The sequence below is a fragment of the Mesoplodon densirostris genome, chromosome 3, assembly GCF_025265405.1.
Source record: "Mesoplodon densirostris isolate mMesDen1 chromosome 3, mMesDen1 primary haplotype, whole genome shotgun sequence".
In the NCBI taxonomy this organism is placed as follows: Eukaryota; Metazoa; Chordata; class Mammalia; order Artiodactyla; family Ziphiidae; genus Mesoplodon; species Mesoplodon densirostris.
Window position 1 is genome coordinate 92,991,456 of NC_082663.1, and position 27,491 is coordinate 93,018,946.

Consider the following 27,491-nt stretch of genomic DNA (forward strand, 5'->3'; position numbering starts at 1 on the left):
ATTATTAATTTTTCTTTCAAGAGTAGAAATGAGTAAATTAGGAGAAAAATTCTGACAATTTTATTTTTTTTAAGGGAGAAGTATGTTAACATTTTAAACTGGAATAAAGTTTTGTAAGTTAATGATGGAAACATGGACACACATTTACCAAAAAATATATATATATAATTTTGAGAAGTTGGTTTGTATTGAATTAATAAGGAAATATTTGCCTAAATAAAACGGACTCAACTGGTGCAAATCTTCCTATAGATTAGTGGTGTCTAGTATGTCCTGGGACACTTTGGTGATTTATTTATTGAATATAAATCCAGAACAAATTATTCTCTGAACAAACAGGATGGGGCCCAATATTTATTAGGATCAGTTAAAGAGACAAATCTATAAAATATACCCAGAATTAATATATATTCTATTAATCAGAGTCAGTTATATAACTAAAATCATTAGTCAATATCTTGAGTAGCCACAGTGACACAAGTACATGTCCTATGAATTTTACCTACAACCAAAACAAGAAGGAGAGAAAGAGGAAGGAAGGAAGGAAGGAAGAAGGGAGGGACGGAGGACTCTTGATACCTAACAAGCTTATGTACCAATTGTGAATGGAAAAAAAAAATCCAGTCTTCACAATCTTTGCATAGGGCTGCTAGAAATAGAAGATCTGTGATCTAACAAAATCCATTATTGAGATATCAATGCCAAGTTCGTATGGCTTTATAACCCAGACTTTCCAAATTATTTTTTCCTATAAAATGTTTTGATCTTTTTGCTATGGTGGGGGATTAAAAGTTTGAATTTGGGGTGGATAAAAGCTGGAGAAGATGCCATGGAATTTTACTTTAAATACACAATGCAGTTCCTGATTATATGAATTTTGAATATCAAATTCATCTTTTCACCACACCTAAAATAACCACTCCATTCCAGATTTTTCATCAGATACAATATATTTACCATCTTGGCTTCCTAAGCTTGCCAACTTGGGGATCGTTTTTAACTTTTCCATCACCTTCTCTCCTCACATCCACCTTCCCAACTTCAGTTGAATCTCTCTTCAAGTATCCATGAACATAATCCCACTCCCTATGTCATGCTATGACTATTTCTAGCATGGCTTTAAAAAACACTTCTGGTTGCTTCCAATTCCTATCTCTAAATATACATCTGTATATGTCTATCAATCCTCCTTTGCAGTCACTGTTTTCATTTTGTCCCTTTTGAGTTCAGTAATGGTAGTTTTATGCCTTTCTTAAATATTCATTTTAAATCTTCTTTTTTCACTACTGTGTTCCATAGATTATCTGTTCAAGTAAACTTGCTGGCAGTGGCCCACTATCACTTTCCTCAAATCAGTCAGGCAGCTGGTATAGCAGTTAAGAGTACTTTGGGGGCTTCCCTGGTAGCACAGTGGTTGAGAATCTGCCTACCAATGCAGGGGACATGGGTTCGAGCCCTGGTCTGGGAAGATCCCACATGCTGCGGAGCAGCTGGGCCCGTGAGCCACAACTACTGAGCCTGCGCGTCTGGAGCCTGTGCTCCGCAACAAGAGAGGCCGCGATAGTGAGAGGCCTGCGCACCGCGATGAAGAGTGGCCCCCGCTCGCCGCAACTAGAGAAAGCCCTCGCACAGAAACGAAGACCCAACACAGCCAAAAATAAATTAATTAATTTTAAAAAAAAGTACTTTGGGAGTCAAACAGAGCTGGGTTCCGTTTCTAGATGTGCGAGCTTGGGTCTATCACTAAATACCTCTGAGCCTCAGTTTCCGCATGTAAAATAGGCATAATATTCAACCTAACAGGGTTGTGGAAAAGACTGAATGAGATAAGGTATGGAAATCATAGCAATCTACAAAAAAGAGGGAAAAGAGGATAAGCAACTTCAGACTCCGAATATTCATTTAAAGATGTATTTCATCTTATAAATCTATATATACATATACACTCCACAGCTGAGTACTAAAATAAAAGACAAATGACAATGGTAGGTGCTCAAAAATATTTGCTGAATAAATAAATGAAAATTTATCAAAATAGAAATAACCACTATTCTATATTTTGTCTTTCTAGATGATGTCACATTTACTGAAACATTCTTATAATCATTTTTCTACTCAATTCATATGAAACAAAACTATGTAATTTGCTCCCATTCATAAGATTCTTTTCTACTCCCTTACTATCATTTAATTCTTTTCTTTTCATTCAAAACTTACCTTCTTCAATATGTTTTTTCTGGTTGCCTCCATCCATTTAGGTCAGCTCTTGACTCTTTTGGCTTATCACAGTGGGCATGCTTCAATTTAGTGATACCTCGGGTGGCTGACTGGGAGAAGTCTCATTCAGTGAATGAGAAATGGATACTTTCAGCATCAGGATTTTCCACCTGTTGGAGTTACATCAATTGAGGGATAAAAGAGCCACCAATAGAGTTGGAGATTGAGGTGCTCCACATAGAAGACAGGGACTAGAGTTCCTAGAACTCTATTTCAGGTCTGCAAAGATGGATTGGTTAGTCTACTGCTAATCTTAAATTTAAAACAAAAACTGTGTTATTTTACCTACTCATAAAGCTCTACAAAGCTCCAGTTTAGGAAGCAGGTTACCGCATTCAAGTCAAACATTCTTTGAAAGAAGTTTTATAAAAATCAGAGTTTCTCTGATTGCTGCCCCTAAGGGTTAACTTAGAGAAAAAAATTAAAGTAATTTCCCTCAGTGTTTCGCAGGTAGAAAGCAAACAATTTAAAACTTGTGAGAAGTAGCTGACATTTATGAAATAGTTTATTGTCAACTACATGGCTATAGATACTTATAAAATAAGACAGTTGGGAACTCAAAGTAATCAGTGATATATCTCACATTTCCTCTGAATCGCACACTTTTAAGACTGTATCTAGGCTGGTTTTTGAAAGCACAGAAGTAGAAAACTTAAAGATTAAAAATTTCTTGGGAAATATGTTGCAGGCATGACACCCCTTAAGCAACAAATCTTGTAATCCTTCTCTTCCTCCCCACTTCATCCCTATTCTTGCCTGAAATATTTCACACTATTTGACTGTAATCTTGCTCCTTCTGCATTTTAGCTTTAAATAACATTTTTTGTTTGTTTGTTTTGTTTTTTTTTGCGGTACGCGGACCTCTCACTGCTGTGGCCTCTTCCGTTGCGGAGCACAGGCTCCGGACGCGCAGGCTCAGCGGCCATGGCTCACGGGCCCAGCCGCTCCGCGGCACGTGGGATCTTCCTGGACTGGGGCACGAACCCGTGTCCCCTGCATCGGCAGGCGGACTCTCAACCACTGCGCCACCAGGGAAGCCCCTAAATAACATTTTTGAAAGCTTTTAAAATGAATATGAAAGATGTTTCCCCCTTTGCGTTTGAATTCATTCAATTAGTCTTTAAGTGCAGATCTTTAAGCCTTCTTGAGTAGTCTGTCTTCCTGAAATGAATTCAAGGTTGTCCCAAGTTAAACGGTCTAGTCAGTCTGGACATTCAGGAAGGGTCATTGTGTCATATGTCATAAAGCATAAGGCCAAACCTTAAAGCCCTCCTTTTCCATTTACTTGTAGAGATTACCAGGGAATGTTTCATCTCCTCTGGCAGCTCACTATTGCCACCACCTCTAGTTCTTTCCTTGTTATCATTGCTATCCTACTGTTCCTCTGTTTTCAAAAAAATAGCTGTCCTTCTCTCTTTTCCACCCCTAATGCTGCCTCCCCTCTTTTGCTAACCACAGTTCTCTTGGGCATGTATTAATTTCAAAGCCATAAACTTGGAGCCTGGAGAAACTTGTAATATGGGAGTATACACTGAACTTAATAAAATAAAAGGAAATGGTTGAAAAAATATTAAATATGTTTGCTATCCCAACACAGATTTTTCTGTTCAAATCATTTTAAATATTATGGTGATGGGTGTGAAGAGTTGCAGACAAAAGCATCTAACCCTTTAAGGTTATGGAAAAAAATATGGTATCTGAACATCAAAGAAAAACAGGAAATGGGCGCGATTATAAGGATGCAGAAATAGTCGAAGCTCCTTTTGGTAAATTTTTAAAAATCTCTAATCTCCCCTAAAAAAGAACAAATTTAGCCTATTAGAGAATCAATTGATAAAGAACTAATGACTAGATAGTGAAGAACTGGAAAGGCAAAAGGGGAACACTAAGCTAATGTACTGTAGAGGTAGCAGCTTCGAGAAGCAGCCTCCTCTTGGACTGGAGAAACCAAGTAAAGAAGTTGAGATTATTAAACTTTAGAAGTTTAAAGGAGGTGCTCTATAGACCTGTGTGAAAGTTCACTGCTTGGCTAGGCTGGTGTCTCTTTTCTGATGTCAGAGGCATTGCCCATGCAGCGGGCACTCAGACCTTTGAGAACGGTGTTCTGGCCAGCTAGTGCTGGTGTTACTGAAGAGGAACTCTGGGATTGGTTCTGTGAGAACTGGAAAAGTGCAAACTGGAATTAGCAACTGCTATCAGAATGATCTGCCACTGCGGGGTTAAAAAGTGGTTCAAAGATACATGGGAAGAAAAAGCAGAAAGACAGACTCAGAAGGGGAGCAAGTCCCTTCATCCACTTCAAGCCTTCCACTCTCTTCCTAGTGCCCTCTAATGGCAGAGCCAAACAGGAAGCCAGCAGAGGAAAAGTGTCGCTTGTAACTCAAGTCCCCACTTCACAAAGCAGACTATAGAAGGGCAGATGTAAAGTTGAGAGACAATAGCTTAATAAATGGTACTGGAAGTTCTTTGAAAACAAAAATCAATTCTCAAAATTTCTGTTTCTATTCATAGATTCTTTAAAGTCTTCATAGTCTTTACTAATGTGTGTGAAATGGTTCTAGAGGTCAATGAATTCAAAACAAGTGCAGCAGCATTAAAAAAATTACCATCTAGGGGCTTCCCTGGTGGCACATTGGTTAAGAATCCACCTGCCAATGCAGGGGACACGGGTTTGAGCCCTGGTCCGGGAAGATCCCATATGCTGTGGAGCAACTAAGCCCGTGCGCCACAACTACTGAGCCCATGTGCCACAGCTACTGAAGTCCCCATGCCTAGAGCCCGAGCTCCGCAACAAGAGAAGCCACCTCAATGAGAAGCCTGCGCCCCGCAATGGAAAAGTAGCCCCCGCTCGCCACAACTAGAGAAAGGCTGCACGCAGCAATGAAGACCCAACGCAGCCAAAAATAAATAAATTTATTTTTAAAAATTACTACCTATATTTACTACCAAGTACTGTGCTTGATAACATTTATAGGTTTAATGGGCAGTATATATGTCATTCAACTTTACATTATTTGACACGTTTAAGCCTTCGTCCACCTGACCTCTTATTCCTGTTGACAGAACCAATCTACTTTTATAAAGATGGAAAAGGCTAAAACTTCTTCTCCCACCCTCCCTTGCAGCTAGTCAAGGGCATATGACCTGATCCTCACCAATGAGTTTTGATGGGCAGTCTGCTTGTGAGTTATTAGAAAAATTTCCCTTTAATAAAAGGAGAACCAGGGGAGGAAAGGTCTTTTCTCTTTTTCACTGTCATATTGGAGTCTGCGTATGAAGCTGGGAACTGCTTTTGCTGTCTTATAATTATGAAGAGAAACATAACAATGTTGAAGAAGGCAGAGAAAAAAGTAGACATCATTGGAATTCTCCTGCTTGATATCTTATAGATGATAATGAGTTTCTCAAAATTTCTGCCACTTTAAATTGTATATCTTGTTACTTGAAGCAAAAAGATACTGAACTTCTTATTAAATAAACCTTTGAGTATATACTAATAATGGTTCTGTGGTCAGGGCAAATTGTATAGTTTTCCGTCTATCTAAACATAACATGAAGGGCATACTCCTAGATAAAAAGATTCTGGTCCCTCACATTTCTAAAAACTGAATTTCACTGAACATAAAACACACATCCACATACTGATAAATGAGGATTAAATATGATTTGAAGGGACACTGAGGTTTAAGGTCATTAACAATAAGCTTGCTTCTGACACTTGTTCTTTTTTTGTGTGAATATTGTTCCTGCTTGGGTCCACTTATTGTCAATAGAAAGATTCTTCTGAGGACTTAATTAAGCAATGAGAGACTAAGAAAAAAAATGGTGGTGGGGGGGTTGTTGTTTAAGTTTGTCGGTTCCTGTGGTATTTACATTTTTTGCTGGGGAGATTTTGTCTCTTGTTACTTCCATTTGAACGTTGATCTCTGGAGGGTGGATTTTAATGCAAGGCTCAGGCATTAAAACACTATAATGATGATTTTACCAGTAAAAAGTAAAAATGGTTATACATTCTTACTAAGAATTGAGAGAATTGAGAACAAATAGTTCTGTTCATGTTCTAATTTTTTTATTTATAAACATAGAATAAAATAGATGAATGGCTTAGGCATAGCATAGATATTTTATCAAAAAAAATTGGAGCAAAAAAAAATCTACATTCTGAAAATTATAGCTCAATATTAGGAACCTGGAGATCTAAAAATAATGCCTGGGAAGGAGGTTCCTTTCTCATTAAATGTTTCTGTACATCATTATCAACAGTGATATCAAAAGTTTATCAAATTCTAAGTGGCCTTCTCTCTTTTGATTCCAGGGAATCACAATAAATTCTAGAGTAAATATCTAGGAATTTTCCAAGTACTATATACAAAATATCATGTTAATTGTTACATTCTAAATGACTTGTTCTTTCTGTAAATGTTGAATGATGTCAGTAATTCAGTTCAACCATTAGCTGATTCTCTGGTATGTGCCAAAATCTTGGATACAGAGATTAAGAAGTTCATTAGTTTATAGAGCAGATAGACACATAAGGACATAGCTGTAAGATGACATATGTGCACCAATTGATGCATTTTGCAACTTCAAAGACATCAGGGAAGGTGAAACCTATTCAAAACATCTATAATGAAACTGAGTCAGAAAAATGTTGCCAGAGGATGTTATGTCTGTGTTGGGTTTTAAAAGAAAAATTGCTGTTTAGAAGGCAGCCAGTATGAAAAAAAGGGAATACCAGGAATACTCCTTTTCTCCCATAAATTTTTATAGAACATAATAGACCAAAGATGCAAAGGCATGAACTGCTGGTCTTTGGATATTGCTAGAAAGTAAAGTACACTTGGTGAGAACTGGAGTTTGAGCGAGAGGTATGGATCCTGTCCAGAGAAGCTTACATGAAAGAAGTTCCCATGTTTCTGTAGATGAGGAGACCCTGAAGGACTTTTGCTGCAGGACCATCATCCTTCATGGCAGCATGAAGTCCAAAAGCAGGGCAGCCAGTTAAGAGGTTATGAAAATGTCCAGTCAAGAGATGAAAAGCATCTAAAAGGACATGGTTTGTGATTCTATGAATGAAATATGCTAACAACTAAGCCCAGGATTCCCCTTGGGCCTTCACTGCCAATATTTATGAATGTTACATATGTGAAGACTTAGAGATTATGAGAAATAAACTAGAGTGGGGAACATGCATAGAAGAGGACTTAGAGGATTGATAAGAAATTCTCATCAAACTTTCTCACCTTTATTAACATTACGATGCATTCTCTTCTCCTCACCTCTCTGCCCACTTGCTCTCTGAGGCTTTACTCCATTCTCTTCCATACAGTCACACAGTTCCTCTAATGAACTTCTTCTTCAATTCCTATTTCCTTCACCTACATTTTTTTTCCTTTTATACTCTGTCTTTTCCCTCTCCTCTAGCTGAGAACAAATGATGAATAAAACAACATCAAAAAATAACAAACATTTTAAGAGACCAACCAAAGCCTCTAGCCCAGGATGACCATATTCCCTACACACAACATGCACTGTAGGTCCTGAGGAGAGCTACAGAAAGTAAACAAGAGACACAGTCTCTGCCTGGAAAGATTTAACAAGAAAAAGAGGGTAAAAAATAACATCTAAGTTATCTTTCTTAGAATGAAACACCTTGAGATTGAGATGAATGTCTTCACTATTGCAAAAGCCCATTGAAATGTCATACACATGAGTTTACTGTGTAGATATGACCTGATTCTTACTTGATGTCCTTGCATTACAGTCTTTAGAAGTTCATTCACAGCTGTTCTGTCAGGCTTCAGTTGCTAAAGGAATGAGATTCACAGAATCCTTGACTTTGGAGCAGGAGAATTGGATAACCTCAAGTAAGGGTAGGAAAATTTTTTCTAGTTAACAGCGGCAGTATTAAAAAAAAAAAAAGCACAAAAGAAACAAAATGTAGTAAGAGATCTATCCGCAGTTTCCTTATGAGGTCAGGAAAGGCACACATTGTTTCTGTTTCTATAGGTGACCTACAAAGACTTAATGTGAATAAAGAAAAAGAAAAAAGATGGGAATTCAAGCTATAAGGGAATATGGTTTTAAGTAAAGTAATAAGTTTTAATTACATTTGAAAATGCTTATTCCAAGCAGGTGTGTATCAACCATGAGAGGAAGGATATTATCATATTATCATGATAACTTTTCTATTTTAAACAAACCTTACTCTAATTGGCAATTTGGCCTATTTTCTGTTCCTGTGATACAGTATTGCACATCTATGTATTCTGTTCCTCTGACCCTGAATGCTCTGAAAAGCTAAAATTCAGAAAAAGCTGAGCAAAGAATTCTACCACCCACAATGGGCTCTCTAGGAGGACAGTCTCTTCTTTACGTCAATACAGTTTATGTGTGGCAATCTCTACCTATGGGCTGCAAGGGAATGACTCTAAGCTAAAAAGGTTCCTTTGACAATGATCCCCTTTTAGGAAAGAATTATTGTGTGGGAAATATCAAAGTATTGTGGCTTGAAGGTGAGCAGTGATCCTTTCTTTGTATGTGTGCTTCTCTCCAAGGATGGTGGAGTAACTATGGTTAGATTCTAGCTAACTATTTCTATGTTGTTTTTTCATTGATTATTTATTGGAGCATGGGGATGGGACCATGAAATTTATTTCCTTGCTCTCTGGTAACAGTTGTCTGCCCCCAAACTGAAGTACTCTCTGCCTTGAGGAAATGAAGTCCTATTTTGTATTATAAGGATGAATGTCAATCTTCTTCTTATGATGTCTTTGACCCATAAAAAATGAATTTTTATTTTGGGAATGGTTAATTCAGAAGTAGTGTGGAAAAAATGAATAATCCTCTGAAAGAGTCAAGGAAATATTTTTTTTTATTTCTGGGTCAGAAGAAGAGCTTTCAGGCAACATAATAATATTCTGTTAACTTCATTCTTTGAACATGGACTTTTGATTTTAGTATTATTAAATAATTCAAGAACAAATTCTGTAAAAGTTTTACAAAGTATTTTGCCTGCCTCATAAATGAGAAAGATACAATTCAATGAAGATGTCAAATTAACAAATATGTAGAGGCCTAGGTCATAGCTATAGATTGCACCAGTCATGGAAGCAGAAGGTTAACTTGGTTTTCTTGTTTTAGTCACTATCTTTGGTCCCATCTCAAGTGTGTAGCTCCTGAATAAGGAGTGCTCACAAAAAATCCAGCTTACTCACTTTGGGTAAGATTCAGAGTTTCTCAATGGAAACAACAGGAACACTAGTTTCATTTGGGCAGGGCAGTTCTTTGTAGGTGTTTAGCATCACTGGCTATATTAACCTGTTCAGGCTGCTATAACAGAATACCACAGATTGGGTGGCTTAAAGAAAAAACATTTGTTTCCCACAGTTCCGGACGTTAAAAGTCCCAGAACAGAATGCCAGCATGGTCAGATTCTTAGTGAGGGCTCTATCCTAGGTTTTAGACTGCAGTCTTCTTGCCGTGTCCTCACAAAGGAGAGAGAGCCAGCTCTGGTCTCTTCATCTTCTTATAAGGGCACTAATCCCATCACGAGGTCTCCACCCTCAAAACTACTTACTTCAAAAGGCTTCACCTCCAAATACCATCACATTGGGGATTAGGGCTTCAATGAATAGTATATATATTATGAATTCTGGGGGGACATAAACATTCAGTCCATACCACTAACCTCAATACAGTACACTGAATGCCAGAGGAGGCCAATACATTGCGACTACAAAAAAGAAAAAATTCTTTCACACAGTTTCCAATGCATCTAAGTGCAACTGTCCCCTTAATGTGTCTATTCTCTCCCTCTCTCTCTGTCTCTGTCTCTCTGTCTCTCTCTCTCTCCCCCTCTCTCTTACTTTCAACCTCTCTCCCTTCCTCCTTCCTTCTCTCCCTTCCTATCTTTATTTTGTAAATTCCAGAGAATCATCACCATCCAAAGATCTAAAGAAATGGAAACACCATTGCAATATATGCAGTGTTGGACACACTAACAATTCTTACTAACTTTTTTGCCTACTTTAAAGAAAAATTTCAGTAACCACCAGAGGTTTCAAAATGTTTTCTTTTTTTTTTTTTGATTTCTTTGCCATCCATTTTTTCAATCAACTTTATTGAAGTATAATTTACATATGATAAACTACATTTATTTTAAGTATGCCATTAGAAGAATTTTGACAATTTATAATTACCACAATGTGTAACTACCACCATATCCAGATACAGAACATTTCCTCACCCAAAAATGTTACTGTGGCTCTTTGTGGTCAACCCCATCTCACTCCCAGCCCTAGGGAACTGCTTACTTGCTTTCTATCCCAGTAGGTTACATTTTGCATTTTCTAGAATATCAAGTAAACAGAAATACACAAATGTGCTATTCTTTGGCTTCTTTGCTGCATAATAATATTTTTGAGATTCTTCCATGTTGTTGTGTTCGTTTCTCTTTATCACGGAACAATATTCTGTCATATGGCTGTACTACAGTTTGTTTATTCACTCACTTCTTCTTCTTTTTTTTAAAATTAGTTTCTGCTTTATATATATACAGTACCAAACGTAAGGTAGATAGATAGTGGGAAGCAGCCGCATAGCACAGGGAGATCAGCTCGGGGCTTGATGACCACCTGGAAGGGTGGGATAGGGAGGGTGGGAGGGAGGGAGACGCAAGAGGGAAGGGATGTGGGAACAGATGTATATGTACGACTGATTCAAAATGTTTTCTTGACCTAGGACAAGAATACCCTTTCTCATTCCAGTGTTCCACTTTATCTTTCTGCCTTTTGTAAATGTAATTTAAGGCCCCTCTGCAATATCCTCTTTATTTTTGGCTCATGAAAGTAGTGTGAAATAATTCTAATGCATTTTACATGCCATATATTTAATATTAATCTTCTGTGATTTCTGACCTCAGTGTTTCCTCCCAATTATTTATTTTGCTTAAAGTTTACAGAGCCTGCTCTGCTTATTTTTTTCGAGGAAATGGTTCCCTACATTTCATCAATCCATAAAATTTTGCTGGAATGTCAGGGCTCTCCCTATTATGTTATAAACAGCTGGTGGATTAAATAGATAACTATCAATACTTATCTGTGCTCAGGACACATAAAAATAGTCAAAACTCAGATTTTATTAATAGAATGTTCCACGTGTTTTAAAAGCTATGTATAAGTTGCATTATTTTAGTGGCAAATGATGACCACCAAGAAAATGAATAGTATATATACATAATTTGGAATGTAGACAAGGAAGATTCACATTTAACTGTCCTTTGTTTTCTTTATGTCGCAGTATATGCTGAACCAAAAGTACATTAGTCCCCCTTATCTGAGGTTTTGCCTTCATTAGTTTCAGTTACCCGCAGTCAACCATGGACCAATAATATTAAGTGGAAAATTCCAGGAATAAACAATTTATAGTTTTAAATTGCACGCCATTCTGAGTAGCGTGATGAAATTTTGCACCGTCTGGCTCCATCCCGCACCTGATATGAATCATCCCTTTGTCTAGCATATCCCACTAGGTCATTTAGTTGCCATCTAGGTTATCAGATCGACTGTCACAGTATTGTGTGCTTATATTCAGGTAACCCTTATTTTACTTAGTGATGCCCCTTTAAAGCACAAGAATAGTGTTACTGGCAATTCAGATATGCCAAAGAGAGCTAAAAAGTGCCTCCTTTAAGTGAAAAGTTCAAAGTTCTTGGGTTAATAGAAAAAAAAGAAATCATGTGCTGAGGTTAGTAAGATCTATTAAGATCTATGGTAAGAATGAATCTTCTATGCATGAAATTGTGAAGAAGGAAAAAGAAATCTGTGCTAGTTTTGCTGTAACCCCTCAAACTGCAGAAGTTATGGCCACAGTGCATGATAAATGCTTAAGATGGAAAAGGCATTAAATTTTTACAACAAGATATTTTGAGAGAGGTAAAGTGATTAAAGAAACAGAATAGAGTTTCTACACACCAAAAAAAAAAAAAAAAGATATTTTGAGAGAGAGATAGACACCACATTCACATAACTTTTATTACAGTATATTGTTATAATTATCCTATTTTATTGTTAGGTATTGTTATTAATCTCTTACTTTGCCTAATTTGTACATTAAATTTTATCATAAATACGTATGTATAGAAAAAGCAGAGTATATATAGGGTTCAGTACTATTTACGGTTTCAGGCATCTGCTGGGAATATTGGAATGTATCCCCTGCAAATAAGAGGCAGGGGGTGCACTGTATAACTTTCAGCTCTAATTTTGATACAGCACACCTGCAAGTTGGAGATTATTGCATTGGCATCTCTGTAGTGATCAATTTTCTTCAGATTTATTTTGTTATTTAAAAGACTTTCTTTGAATGTTTAGGATCCATCTTGATTTTTAAGATAAAATCATACATCATATCACACCATTTCCCCCCTTAACCCTCCAGTGTCTCCCCATCACAGTCACCCTCTATGCATGGCCCTCAAAGTCCTGCCTGGAAAGGCCTTCTGCTGACCTCATGATCCTCTTTCCATGGGCCTTCATTCACAGCATTCCAATGACTTTCTGTTTCGCCAACATGAGAAGCTCTAGTCCAGGGAATTTTGAGCTCTTGTTTGAAACTAGAATATAAATTACCTGGTGTTTTGAACCTCTTTCTATTATGTCCTACACTCAGAATGGTTCATGGTGTATATTGGGCATTCCATAAATATTTGTTGGATGACTTGACTGACCAAAGATTGTTTATTGCTTCATTCATTTATTCATTCATTCATTCATTCATTCATGCATTTACTCACCACCTAACCAAACAACTAAAAATATTTATTGAGCATATATTTAGACCCTAACACTATACATTCAATAAGAGAGCACATGACACGTGTGTGCCAAGAGTTTATATATTTATTTATTTATTTGTTTTTAGCTGTGTTGGGTCTTCGTTTCTGTGCGAGGGCTTTCTGTAGTTGCGGCGAGCGGGGGCCACTCTTCATTGCGGTGCGCAGGTCTCTCACTATCGCGGCCTCTCTTGTTGCGGAGCGCAGGCTCCAGACGCGCAGGCTCAGTAGTTGTGGCTCACGGGCCCAGTTGCTCCGCGGCATGTGGGATCTTTCCAGACCAGGGCTCGAACCCGTGTCCCCTGCATTGGCAGGCAGATTCTCAACCACTGCGCCACCAGGGAAGCCCATGCCAAGAGTTTATATTCTTTAGTTTACCATTTGCTAACTGCAAAATACCCAGTGTATTCATTTTCTATTTCTAACAAATTACCACAAATTTAGCAACTCAGAACAACTAATTATCTCTCAGATCTGTAGGTCTAAGTCCAGGGGGCTCTACTGGATTCTCTGCTTAGTGTCTCACAAAGTGGAAACTAAGCTGTTAGTTGTCCGGGTAATTACCTGGAAATTCTAGGGAAGAATCTGCTTCCAAACTCATTGAGCTTCCAAGCTCCTTCGCCAAATTCACATCCATGTGGTTGTGTGACCAACATCCCCGTTCCCTCACTGCTTGTCAGCCAGGGACTGCTTTCAGCTCCTAAAGACTGCCTCATTCCTTGGCACATGCCTCCCTCCAACTTCAAAGCTAAATTGTTTCAAATCCCTGACTTCCTTTTCTGCTGCCAGCCAGAGAAAACTCTCTGCTTTTCAAGGGTACATTTGATTTGATTAAACCTATCTGAATAACCTCCTTATTGTCATGTAAATTAATATAATCCTAGGAGTGCTGCCTCATCTATTCGTAGATTCCACCCACACTCAGAAGGGAGAGCATTTAATATAAGAGCTAAGTTCACATAGGGTTCATTCATAGAATTCTGCCTATTACACCCAGACCAACCAACTCTTACTAATCAAGGTGTGATGCATTTGTTTTCTAACATAATGTATTCACTCTAATCAACTCGAAATGTGGATTCTATGGGAAAGTAAATTAGGAATCCAAAGTTCAACATTCAAGGTTAAACTTGAATGTCATTGGTTTTCAGGCCTTTCAAAGGCTCATTCACTGACAAGTATTTTCATTTGTTTTTTAATGTGTAGCACTTAATTTGTGTTCTCATGCTCTTCTATTATTCTCTCCTGGTGGTTTTTTTTTTTTTTTCTTATGTTAGGAAATCAATTCTGCTACTTCGGAGTATTAACCACAACAAGTATTTTCAGAGGTTTTTGAAACTATTTGCCACATCTTAGAAAACAAGCTGAAACACAGATCAGTGATCAAAAAGAGGGAATGATGGCATGTGGCTGAGGCTATGTGTGGCATCTTGGCACACACACAAAAAAATGCAATATACTTACATACATTTGTTTTTTTTATGTTTCTCTCTAACTTATTTTTTTGCTTAACAATATGCCTTGGAAATTTTTTACATTTATGTATTAGTTTTCTATTGCTGCATCACAAATTACCACAAACTTGAACACTTAAAATAACACTATATATTATCTTACAATTTTGTAGGTCAAAAGTTAGGCATGGCGTGACTAGATTCTCACAATTCCAAAATTAAGGCATCATCAGGGCTGCACTTCTCTCTGGAGGCTCTGGAGAAGAATCCGCTTCCAAGCTCATTCAGTTCCTTGGAGGAATTCAGTTCCTTGTAGTTCCCTTGATACTTGGCCTTCTCCATCTTCTCACCTGCAATGGCACATCAAATCCTTCTGATGCTTTGAATCTATTTCACTGACTCTTCTGTCTTCCTCTTCTGCTTTTAAAAGCTCATACAGTTACATTGGGCCCATCTGGATAATCCAGGATAATCTCTGTATTTTAAGGCAACAGTAATTCGTAATCCTAACCACATATGCAAAGTCTCTTTGCCATGTTACATGGCATGTTCACAGTCCCAGAATTGGAGAATGGAGTCTTCTTTGGGAACATAATTCTGTCTACAATATTTTAATACATGTGGATCTTTTTCATTCTTTTAGTTGCCATGTGGTTTTTCATACTGTGAGCTCTGTAATTTATCCAGTTCCTACATGGTTATTAAACTTTTTTCCAATTTAAAAAATTATACATAATATAGTAATAAATATCCTTGAGGCATATTATGCACAAGTGAAAATATTTCCTTAAGATACATTCCAAGAAGTGGCTTCTATTAGACAATTAATATATTCATTTTACATTCTTTCATGGATGTGGCTAAATTTCAAGGCTTTACCAATCTACAATATTGCTAGTAGTTTGAATCTTCCTCTTTAACAGCATGTGCATCTGACCAATCCTCATCATTATATTCTTTTTTCTATTCTTTGCTCTGTTTTTCAGTGATTTATATGTGTTTTTATGTGTTTTTCTCTTGGTATGTAGGAGCTCTCTATATATTCAAATATTAATCTTGATCATATATGTATAATCTTATATATATCTTTATGTGTAATCCATATCATATAGACAGATGGATAGTAGAGTAAATGTTTTCTCCTAGTTTTGCTTTATTTATGTTGTCTTGCATAATTTTATCGTAGGGGATCAAATTTGTAAGGTTTTTTTAATCAGTTCTAATATTTTATATTTTTTATATCTTTCTTAGGAAGTCCTATCATGTTTTCTCTCCCTCTCTTTCTTTCTCTCTCTATATATACTTAAAATCTCATGTAATTATTCTTAAAATACTTTTGTGGTCATTTTGTTTTGTTCTTGTCCTTTTCTTAGTTTAATAGCTCTTTAACCCACACTTATTATTGATCCGTCTTTGTTAGTGTAATCCACATTTGTTTGTTTGATAGCTCTTTACATGGAAATATTATTATTGTTTGTTATGTTAGTGAACTTGTGTGTGCCTTTATATTTTTAGTTCTCTGGTGATTCCTTTTATAACTTTAAACAATATCGTTCAACCTCTATTTTTTTTTAAATTTAATTTTATTTTATTTTTTTATTAGTTTCTGCTTTATAACAAAGTGAATCAGTCATACATATACATCCGTTCCCACATCCCTTCCCTCATGCATCTCCCTCCCTCCCACCCTCCCCATCCCACCCCTCCAGGCGGTCACAAAGCACCAAGCTGATCTCCCTGTGCTCTGCGGCTGCTTCCCACTATCTATCTACCTTACGTTTGGTAGTGTATATATGTCCATGCCTCTCTTTCGCTTTGTCACAGCTTACACTTCCCCCTCCCCATATCCTCAAGTCCATTCTCAAGTAGGTCTGTGTCTTTATTCCCGTTTTACCCCTAGGTTCTTCATGACATTTTTTTTTAAATTCCGTATATATGTGTTAGCATACGGTATTTGTCTTTCTCTTTCTGACTTACTTCACTCTGTATGACAGACTCTAGGTCTATCCACCTCATTACAAATAGCTCAGTTTCGTTTCTTTTTATGGCTGAGTAATATTCCATTGTATATATGTGCCACATCTTCTTTATCCATTCATCTGTCGATGGACACTTAGGTTGTTTCCAGCTCTGGGCTATTGTGAATAGAGCTGCAATGAACATTTTGGTACATGTCTCTTTTTGAATTATGGTTTTCTCACAACCTCTATTTTATATTTTATTAAACTTAGGCACTATATATTTTCTCTCCATTGGGAAAAATAAGGAAATTAATATACATTCACTTCCTTCCGTTGACCTCCACCTTCAAATTCTCTCTTGTCATATCTCTGTTTTATACTGGTAAGGTTTACATCATTTATAATCTGCATCTTACTTGTTTGGGTTCTACCTTTAAATGGACTTGATGCCCATTACCAGCCCTTTACCACAGTTTTTTCTCTTTATTTCTTAATTGGCTGGATTTATTCAAGTAACTGAGGGTTTTTTGTTTATTTGTTTTGCTTTGGGTTTGTTTGTTTTTTCTGTTCCCAGAAGGGTATAGGAACAATATATTCCCCAAGTTCTTTCATGACTTTTATGGTCACTTTAAATTTGCAGGACATTTTGTAACATTTGTGGGACACTTGGTCCTAACATCAGCAGTCTGTACCCATTTGTCTGTAATCTCCTGGCACTGAAAGCTGTCTTGCAGAAATCTGACATCAACTTGATACTTCCCTTCTTAGAGATGATCTGCTTTTTTCTGCTTAGAGGTCTATGAATCCCATCTTTATCCTTGAAGTTCAATTACTTAAGCAGGTGAGTGTCAGTTTTCACAGCTCTTTTCCTATTCGGAAAGCAGCAATAGCATTTCCCCCATTTTACAGTTGTGCACAAACAAGCTTTGAGAGGTTGTTCAAACAGTGGAACCAAAGCTGTTAAAACTCCCAGTCTAGGCTTGACCACGTTGCCAGGCATCTGTGCAAGTCTTCCTTATTGGCCTTTGGGATTCTGGGTCTTTTAAGTTTCAGTCTGTACAGAAGTCCATTAAGTTAAGCAGTCTTGTAGGCTTTTTATAATTTTCTGTGCTTTTCTCTTCCTGAGAGATATAAATTTAGAATTTTAACAAATCTACTTTCTTCCCTGCACTCTCATGGCATTTTCTACCACTGTAATACAGCACTAACCACACTGTATTATGGTTAGCTGTACATGGTCCTGTCTCCTGAAATAGGCAGAAATAATGACTTATTTATCTATGTCTGTCATCCTTTTCCTCTGCCCTTTACCACCTTTCCCCACACCCCATATACGCCTTTGTATTCATGGCACAAACAGCTACAATATATATTCATTGACTTGAATCCAGTTATTTACAAAAACTTGTTTAGGATACCAGCATTTTGAGTGCTGGGAATATTTTAGAACTGGTATCCTTCATTTTTACTTTTTATTTTTTTCTTATTGATTAATTTATTGATTCATAGGTATTTATTTGCCCACAAAACTCTTATGAAAAGCAACTTTGCCAGTAGCACTTATTGTAAAACAAAAATAACTTCAAGATCATCTGATTTTTAAAAGATAATAGGACTTCAAACACATTTAATAATTCAAGACACTTAAATCACATTACTTTCAAAAATGATAATGCTAACCCAGCTCTGCAGGAGAGCACATTTCATGGAATATAATGTCTTTTAAATTTTAAATAAATATACATAACGTATTTCTCTGTGTTTTGGAAAAGATATCTAATTTTGTAGAACTTCACATGATGATAGATATAGAGGAAAATCCATGTTGAAAAACACAATTTCTCACACATACACTTTGCATTCTACTTCTCAAAATTTAACCTTAAAACACTTAGGTTTCTATGAATAATATGTTGAATGTGCCATAGGTTCTGACTATCTGTGTGATTATTCTTTGAAATGTTCCCTTGAATGTTGGAACCTATCTAGAACCCCAGTATCTAACTTTTAAATTACCATCCTGACTTTTGCCTGTGAAATTATTGTTACAGAAGCTTAGCCACACTCAAGTCTTAATGGCTCTGGATCCTGCAGAATTCCAGAAATGCCATCTTTTTGTAAGTGGAATTTCACTGAGGAAGAGCCTTGTTAACACTGATTCACATCGATCATACCTTCTATTTATATATAATGGGCCATTTAGTGAAGGAACTAAATGCTTGTGCTCTACTCTGCTAGAAAACTGAAAGAAGAAAGAATCTTGAGAGGAATATACAGTTGAACACATGTGACTAAGACCTAATAATAACTATCTCAATAGTAATAGTACCAGCCATCACTACCATGTGTTATCAAGCACTTACTGTGGACCAAGCTTTTGCTAAAAGCTTTATGTAAATTATTTCACTTAATCTTCAAAGGCTATCAATCTCTTTACATTAATTTCACAGATAAGGAAACTGAGATTCAGAAAGGTTAGGTAACTGTTTTAAGATCACATAGCTGGTTTGTGGCAGAATCAAGATTAGAACACAAAATAAAACTTGACTTCAGAGTTTATGCTCTTAATCCCTCTGCCTTCTGCCTTCTTCTACCATATTATGTTATAGATGATGTTGTGTCCAAAGCCAGAGACACAGATGAGCAGACAGAGAGGCCTAAGCATGGAAGGAGTTCAAGGGCTAACACTGAAATGTGACAAGTGAGATACATCTATTTTAAAGATCACGTAACGGTGGGGGGGGGGGGAATTAAAACCTTTTTAAAAGACACAGGTGCATTGCAGCAGGTGTGCCTGTTTATGTTTGCCTTTGCTTTCTTACTCTTGGATTCAGTTCTTGAAAACTGCTTATTTGAGATAATGAGAGAGAAGCACTTTACATGCTATAATTAAAAAATTAAGTCTGTCTCAAATAAATTAGGAATATGTGCAAATGCATATTTTATTCTTTTTTGGACAAGAGTAGGTGGGAATAATGATAGCTCCACAGATGTAACTCTTCCATGTGCAATCAGCTCTGTCACTTTGTCTATATCCAGAATGATGGTAGTGTCAAAAGTTGAACATCCCTTGATGTGAGTCAATAGTAAGAAATTGGAGAGGAGACTTAAATTCTTCATAGCCAAATTCAATGTCCTTGTAATTATTGTATTTCTTCACAAGTAGTTGCCCTGTTACACAAGTTTTAGGGGTCATAAATATTAGTGCAGCACTCATGGGCTGATTATTCAGACTGGTCTTACCAGGCATGCTGATGATGAGGCTGACTCTCAAATAGCAGCTCCCTGTGTTTTCAAAATGAAAGCATCTACCTGCTCCTCCTTTGACATTTTGTAGAATCAGTCCTTGTTTTCCTCAAAGTTAAGTCAAACAATAGATAGACTAAGAGAGCTCAGCTTGGCTGAATTCAGAACTTTCTTCATTCATTCATCCAACTTTTCTTTTTTTTTTTTTTTCTTTTTGCGGTATGCAGGCCTCTCACTGTTGTGGCCTCTCCCGTTGCGGAGCACAGGCTCCGGATGCGCAGGCCCAGCGGCCATGGCTCACGGGCCCAGCCGCTCCGCGGCACATGGGATCCTCCCAGACCGGGGCACGAACCCGCATCCCCTGCATTGGCAGGCGGACTCTCAACCACTTGCGCCACCAGGGAGGCCCCATCCAACTTTTCTTAAATATCGGCAATGATGGGTAGGCTAAAAGGAATTAGCATGGTTTGTTATGACAATATAACCAACACAGTACAAATACGATTCTTTTTGCATTGTAGAGTTTATTAAATAGCTTATTATATTTGCATATGATTACAATCCTATTCTCCATGAGTACCAGAAGCCACATTTATATTCACATGGAATTTTCATGGAATGGAAATTGAGATGCATTGATTTGATTTTGGTTTTGAGATGCAGTGTATTGATATACCCTGAGAAAACCATAATTCAAAAAGTCATGTACCACAATGTTTATTGCAGCTCTATTCACAATAGCCAGGATATGGAAGCAACCTAAGTGTCCATCAACAGATGAATGGATAAAGAAGATGTGGCACATATATACAATGGAATATTACTCAGCCATAAAAAGAAACTAAATTGAGTTATTTGTAGTGAGGTGGATGGACCTAGAGTCTGTCATACAGAGTGAAGTAAGTCAGAAAGAGAAAAACAAATACTGTATGCTAACACATATATATGGAATCTAAAAAAAAAGTTCTGGAGATGCATTGATTTGATTTTGGCTTTGATATTAGATTTCTACCTTAATATCACTTCAGGAATTTTAACACTGAGCCTCATCATGTGAATTCTAAAGAAATGTCATTTAACAATTAAAAACATTAAATAAATACAATGTCATTTAACCTGAATTGACAATACCAGCAATTTAAAGAATGTGTTTAATGGAATGATAAAACTTTTTGTATTTGTAAACCCTGAATTACCGAAATTACCAAAAAAAAAATCTTATATTCATATATGAAGTACTTGAAAATCCATAACAAATTACTTTTATGTATTCTAATTTAGAGTAAAAAGAAGAAAAGAAATAAGAATTAGAGCAGAAATCAATGAAATTGAAAACAGGAAATCAGTAGGAAAAAAATCAATGAAATCAAAAACTGGTTCTTTGAAAAGAGTAATAAAATCAATAGCCTCTAGCCAGGATAACTTTAAAAAATAAATAAATAATAAGAGACTGGGGACACAAATTATTAATATCAGAAATGAAAATCAGGACATCACCACAGAGCCATCAACATTAAAAGGATACTAAAAAATACTATGACAGCAAAATTGATAACCTAGATGAAAAGGACCAATTCCTTGAAAGACACAATTTGCCAAAACTCAAGCAAGAAGAAGTAAACAATCTGAATGGACCCATATCTATTAAAGAAATTGGATAAATAATTAGTAACCTTCCAAAAGAGAAAGCACCACGCCCATTTGGGCTCACTGGTAAATTCCACTTAACATTTAAGGAAGAAATTTTTACCAATTCTCTACAATATCTTTCAGAGGATAGAATCAAAGGAAATACTTCCTAACTCATTCTATGAGGCCCACATTACCCTAATACCAAAACCAGACAAAGACACTACAAGAAAAGAAAACTGCAGACCAATGCCTCTTATGAATGTAGATGCAAAAATCCTCAACAAAATATTAGAAAATTAAATCTAACAATGTATAAAAAGAATTATACACCAAGAAAAAGTGGGATTTATTCTAGGTATGCAAGCCTGATTCAACATTTGAAAATCAATTAATGTACTCCATTACATCAACAGGCTAAATCATATTAACAGGTGCAGAAAAAAATTTTGACAAAATCCAATACCCATTCTTGATAAAAACTCCCAGGAAACTAGGAATAGAAGGGAAGTTCTTCAACTTGATAAAGAATATCTACAGAAAACTCACAGATAACATCATGCTTAATGGTGAGAAACTCAAAGCTTTCCCTCTAAGATTAGGGACAAGTCAAAGATGTCCTGTCTCAGCCCTCCTTTTCAGCATTGCACTGAAAGTTCTAGCTAATGCACTAAGACAAGAAGTGGAAATAAAACTTATGTAGGTTGGAAAGCAAGGAAGAAACCGTCTTTGTTCATAGAGGACATGATTGTCTATTTAGAAAATCTAAAAGAATCAACAAAACTTGAAGTACTTTTTTTAAAAAGTTTTTATTTTTTAGAGGAGGTTTAGGTTCACAGCAAAACTGAGGTGCAAGTACAGAGAGTTCCCATATGCTCCCTACCCCGACAGATGCACAGCCTCCCCATTATCAACATCCCCCACCAGAATCATACATTTGTTACAACTGACGAACCTAAATTGACACATCATAATCACTCAAAGTCCATAGTTTACATTGCAGTTCACTCTCAGTGTTCTACATTCTATGGGTTTGGGCAAATGTATAATGACACATATCCATTATTATAGCACCATACAGAGCATCTTCACTGCCCTAAACCCTCTGTGCTCCACCTGTTAGTCCCTTTGTACCCATGGATTGAATCTAAGGAAAATAGTATAGGTAAAATGATATTTCCACCAATACTAAATAGACCATTCTTAGAAATATGTACTTAATAGACTTTTATGACATACACATATATAAATAGAAAAATGAATTTCCAACCTGTTGCAAGCACCCATGTTGCCCCACTCTGACTTTGTACACCAGGAGACTTGTACCAAAATCAGAAACAAGAATTAGAGTCTGACTGTTCTTCCTGACCTCTTCACCTATCAACTACTCTAAACTGACACCACAGGTTTCCCTACCCAGTGACATTCATAATTATCCTCTCTGTAAAACATCCTACTCTCTTTCCCCATGACATTGCCACTCCAGCAAGCATTTTCCAGCAAAGCTTTGCTTTATCTAGACACTTCAAGCCACACCCATAATCTAAATAATGGTGCTCACATAGGAACCTTACTGCAGGGACAACAGCAGGCCCAGTCCTCTTCAGGCGCACGACTGGAGTCCAGTGCGGCTCTTTCATTTACAAGCGGAGGCCTTTTGGCTTGGTCACTCTTCGCTAATGAGTTATTATGGCTGGACAACTCAGTTCCATTTTATTACAATGCCCCATACAATTTATGAATGTTTTAGACATGAAGGAAACTGAAGAGAAAACTAACAGGTGAATTTTCAAGTGTCTTTCCCCAAACTCCCCTGAAGCTTATGTTGTATTGAATGTTCAGATCAACTTCACATCAAAGGATGTGAAGAAATTAATTCAGCCATAACTATCAACTTAATGCTAGTACAGAAGAAAAAAAATAATGTAATTATTCAAAATGTCATTTTGTAGATGAAACCCTTTTGCCTGATTTTTTTTTTTTTTCTGTCTGCGTTGCATTGGGTCTTCGTTGCTGCTCATGGGCTTTCTTTAGTTGCATGGTGCGGGGGCTGCTCTTCGTTGTGATGCGCAGGCTTCTCATTGCGGTGGCGTCCCTTGTTGTGGAGCACAGGCTCTGGGTGTGCGGGCTTCAGTAGTTGTGGCTCGCGGGTTCTAGAGCTCAGGCTCAGTAGTTGTGGCGCACAGGCTTCATTGCTCCGCGGCATGTGGGATCTTCCCAGACCAGGGCTCAAACCCGTGTCCCCTGCATTGGCAGTCAGATTCTTAACCACTGTGCCATCAGGGAAGCCCCTTTTTGCATGCTCTTACAGTTAAAGTATTCTTGTTGGATTTTGGCTTTTCTCAAAGTGATGCTGCAAATCTCATCTATCTAACTGATACTCACTGAGCACCTCTGAGGTGACTTAAGTATTATTATCCAGTAAGTATGGTATATGTTTCACAAACATATAAATGCTGAGCCTTACTTCAGCTAAATGTATCGGAGCAATGTTGCTGTGGAATCACTACGGTGTAAGCACAAGATTTAAACTTCTGACATTAATAATGGCAAATGAATAAAAGGTGCAGATTACCATCATTCTTGAATATGTAACTACAAGTTAGTGACTAAAAAGTAGAATGACATACATGTCTATAGGAAAATTTATTTATTGATCATTCAAAAGTATTTATTGAGTGCATGTTTAGTGAAGGCATTGTAGAGGAAACTCGGTATCTGAGGAACCAGGTAAAAATTTCCTTGTCTTTATGGAGTTTTCAGTCTAGTGAGGGAGACATCCTTAACATAAAGCTTGCAAAGAAGCAGATATGCTATAAAGAAAAATAGGAAGCATCAATGAGAGGATATATGAGTGTGCACATAAGAGACCATGTTACTTTGGAAGGGCAGGTACAGCCTCTCTGAGGATTGACATTATAGTTGAGTACTGAGGATGAGGAGGGCTGGCCTAGTCTGGTGATATTTCTATGATGAAAGAGGGAATAGCAGGAGAGAGGTGGAAAAAAGGCAGTACTGATGGGGCAATGCCTCTGAGTAGGGAGGGGCCATGGGATAGGATCCAAAGCTGCATCCAGGGATAGCTCCTGAAGAACCACCAAAGATCCAGGAGAATGGAGCACAAGCAAAACAACAGGCTGTGAAATGCAGCTCTTTATCAATGACAGATACTGTATATCACAGAAATTCTTTGTTTTACAATTGGGAAAAACATGGTAAGAATGTTTCAAATCCTAATTGACACAAACTTTGTTCCTTTTCTAACTTCTAAACATTCTTACCATAAACTATGAACACATATATAGCAATTTCAGTCCTTGTTTTACTTAGACCTGTTTCGAAGGGGAAGAAGACTAATATATAACACATCCTGTCTCTCTGTACTTTATATTGCATCTTCTTGGGAAGAGAAGTTGTGGCACATTAAATGAAAAATGCATACAAAATAAAGCTATTAAAGTGGAAAAAAGAATTTTTAAAAAAGCAGGGAGAGGGAGAAGTAAATAATCCAAATTAGGCTAGTTATTGTAATTGAAACCTCTTTTTCACTGAGTTTTTTGGCAGCCAAGACAGAAGAAGAAAATGTGATGAAATAAAAAGCAAGTATTTTCTGACCAAAGTATCCTTTGATACTTCAGAAAAGAGCAAGTTTTCCAAATCTCAAAGGATTTCTAAATGTAATTTATTTTTTAAGAGATGTGAAACAACAATGGTAGAGTCCTAATAACTACTGTTTATAAAGTAGAATATCTACTACATACTAAGGGCTTCCATGCCCCATCTCCGATTCTCACTACAGCCTGCAAAGTGGACCTTGCAGATGAGAAAACTGAGATTTAGAGGGTGGGCAAATTGTTTAAGGTCACACAGGTAATAAATGGTATACTTGGGGTAAATTGCCCCAGAGCAGCTCTCATAATGTTTTTCCTTAATAACCATTTCAAAAACAATACCACAAAACCTTATTATGCTTTATTTCTTTTTTTTTTTTTTTTTTTTTTTTTTGCGGTACGCAGGCCTCTCACTGTTGTGGCCTCTCCCGTTGCGGAGCACAGGCTCCGAACACACAGGCTCCGCGGCCATGGCTCGCGGGCCCAGCCGCTCCGCGGCATGTGGGATCCTCCGGGATCGGGGCACGAACCCGTGTCCCCTGCATCGGCAGGCGGACTCTCAACCACTGCGCCACCAGGGAGGCCCTGCTTTATTTCTTATATTGACCCTTGATCAAAACCAAGAGCATAATATTGAAACAGAACTCAGCAAAGATATGCCTTTGGCACCAAAACGTTAAATTTATTATTATAAAATCCTTAAAAAGTATTTGTTTCCTATCTTGATTAGTCTTGATTAGTCTGCAGATAGAATTATACTTGTCATTTAATGCTTTTTTTTCCTAAAAAGAGAATGCACTTTGCAAAACTTGAGCCAGTAAATTAGTTGTGCTTCTCTGCCTCTGACACTTTCTTTTCCTCCTGCTTCTCCTTCTTTTTATTCCACAAAGTTTTAATTAAATTCATACACACCTGGTTGTTTGCTCTTTCTTTATTAAAGGCTACCATTAGTCAAGATAACTTTAGTAATTAGCTGCTACAATTGTTGTCAGATTTATTATTTATTATTTCTCCCTATTAAATTGTTGGATTCATATAGAAGATTTTATAGATCTTTTCCCAAACTGATGTTTAGTTTTTCAACTTGTTTCCTTGCTTGTCCTCAATTTACTTTAATTATGATTACTTTTAACACTTGGTTTGTTCTAGAATATCCAATAATCTCATTTCTTAATTTTTCTAATCCTTTTGTCTACTTATGTTGAATCCCCATAATCTGTAGCTAAAATGACAATACTTTGATAAGGTCTATTTCTCTGTGATTAGATATTCCTTAATCAGTTCTATATCATTCATATGATATAAAATGTCTTTACACATTTTCCTATGAGTACCCAATTTTGAGGAACATTTTTCCCCTTAATATCGTTTTCTTCTTCACTTCTCCATGTGCAGTGATCTTGACATGTCAAAATAAGATTAGCATTTGATGAGATTATGTATTTTATTTAAAACCTATTTTGAAAATAAGGGGAAGTGTGCCTATTATTCAGCTCTTAAAAACTACTCTTTTTATGTATTCAGATGCTGTAAGACAAGTTTTCAAAGTATATTTTAGGGATTCCTGGAGGGTCCCTGAGACCCCTTTCAGGGTCTGTGAGGTCAAAACTATTTCATCATAATATGAAAGCATTTCTCCTTACTTATCAAAGTACCATGGAATTTTCCAGAGTCTACATGATATGTGATTTTACAATAGAGAATGCAGCAGATATGAGAATCCAGCTGTTTTCCATTAAACCAGACGTTAAAGAAATTTGTAAAACTTAAAAATAATGGCATAGTACTCTCTAATTTTTTGTCTTAGAAAATAGTTATTTATGTTTTAAAATGTACATGTTAACGTCATGAGTTCATTATTTTATTTTTAAATTTCTCAGTTTTAACTACTTACACAGTAAGTTAGGCATAAATCACATAAACAAGAGCTCTTTGAGGTTCTTAATATATATTTTTTTAACTTTCTAGAAGTCCTGAGACCAAAAAGTTTGAGAACTGGTGCTCTGGAAGCATTGCTGCTTCTAATGATTGTATCTCCTTGGGGAAGACAAAAGATCATATACTCCATGTTTTCCTTCTTCCTGGCTTCCTGACTTGAGATAATGTAAAAGTCAAAAATACTAACTATTGGGCTTCCCTGGTGGCGCAGTGGTTGAGAGTCCGCCTGCCAATGCAGGGGACATGGGTTCGTGCCCCGGTCGGGGAAGATACCGTGTGCCACGGAGCGGCTGGGCCTGTGAGCCATGGCCGCTGAGCCTGTGCGTCCGGAGCCTGTGCTCCGCAATGGGAGAGGCCACAACAGTGAGAGGCCCGCGTACCACAAAAAAAAAAAAAAAAAAAAAAAGTACTAACTATTGATGAAAGGCAGTCAGTGGGTCTAAGCAAAAATAAAATTGCCATTTTGCCAGTAAAATACGCTTAAATGCTTCCTCCCATATGTGTACATGATTATATTATGACTTTTAATAATCTATTATTT

The 27,491-nt window shown here is 37.0% G+C and overlaps 1 protein-coding gene across 1 annotated transcript in view; it reads left to right on the forward strand.

Annotated features, from left to right (window-relative positions):
- CAMK4 (calcium/calmodulin dependent protein kinase IV) overlaps nt 1-27,491 on the forward strand; it is a 228,374-nt gene that overhangs the window by 165,147 nt on the left and 35,736 nt on the right. The gene's annotated exons all lie outside the window — the stretch shown is intronic.